This window comes from Rousettus aegyptiacus, unplaced genomic scaffold, assembly GCF_014176215.1.
Source record: "Rousettus aegyptiacus isolate mRouAeg1 unplaced genomic scaffold, mRouAeg1.p scaffold_m13_p_4, whole genome shotgun sequence".
Lineage (NCBI taxonomy): Eukaryota > Metazoa > Chordata > Mammalia > Chiroptera > Pteropodidae > Rousettus > Rousettus aegyptiacus.
In genome coordinates, this window is record NW_023416307.1 from 29,496,029 (window position 1) to 29,497,252 (window position 1,224).

The 1,224-nt window shown below is 38.7% G+C and overlaps 1 pseudogene; it reads left to right on the forward strand.

The window, feature by feature from the left end:
* Nucleotides 1–492: 492 nt before the first annotated feature.
* Nucleotides 493–980, forward strand: LOC107512508 (annotated as a pseudogene).
* The last annotated feature ends 244 nt before the right edge of the window (nucleotides 981–1,224 follow it).

A 1,224-nucleotide genomic window follows, 5' to 3' on the forward strand; every position in this document is an offset into this window, starting at 1 on the left:
AAGCTTCTAACACATCTTTAATTCCAAGGTGAAAGTTTACTCCTAATCCCTAGTGTATCATCTAGAAAATCTTATATGTTCAGATCTATATTCTCACATTTCCCTCACCCCAACCTCATGAGCCTGTAATCTTTACATATCCTTCTGTACAGCATTTTAATTAAAAGTTATTTTGTTATTATCATTATTGCATTGGTATGAGGAAGGGTGCCTAGCATTAAAAAATTATTTGGAGCACCATTTAAAATATATATTACTACCTCCATTTATCTGGACTCTGACTTTACTGGAGTTTTTAAATAACATGAGGAAACGTGAACAAAAGACACCCTATTTGTAGAGGTTTTTTTCTTGAAGTACCTTACTTTCGTGAGAAGTAAAAGTATAATATTTACATAGCCACCAATTTTATCTATGATTAGTACTTCATTTAAAGAAAAAACAGAACTGGCCTTGCAGACATCACCGCTTCAGAGCAATGTGTGCCCAGCCATGGTCAACCCAAACATGTTCTTCAATTCGACATCGCAGTCAATGGTGAGGCCTTGGCCCCAAGATGGTTGCAGGCAACATTCCAAAGACAGTAGAATATTTTCATGCTCTGAGCACTGGAGAGAAAGATTTGGTTCTAAAGGTTTCTGGTTTCACAAAATTATTCTGAGATTTATGTGCCAAGGTGGTGACTTCACATGCCATAATGGCACAGGTGGCAAGTCCATCTATGGGGAGAAATTTGATGATGAGAATTTCATCCTGAAGCAGGCAGGTCCTGGCATCTTGTCCATGGCAAATGTTGGACCCAACACAAACAGTTCCCAGATTTTCATCGGCACAGCCAAGACTGAGTGGTTGAATGGCAAGCATGTAGTCTTTGGCAACATGAACAACGCATGAATATTGTGGAGGGTATGGAGTGCTTTGGGTCCAGGAAAGACAAGACCAGCAAGAAGGTCACCATTGCTGACTGTGGACAACTCTAATAGATTTGATTTGTATTATCTTAACCACCAAACCATTCCTTCTGTTGCTCGCGAGAGCACCCCTCATCCTGCTTGCTTGGAACACCCTATTATAATCTGCTTTCACTGTGGTTCTTTGGGTTCTGGGTTTTTCCTTTACCTCCAAGTCTAGCTGGGTTGCAGAGTTAAGTTTATGATTATGAAATAAAATTTAAACAACCAAAAAAAAAGAAAAAGAAAAAATAGAACTGCTATAAAAGCTTTA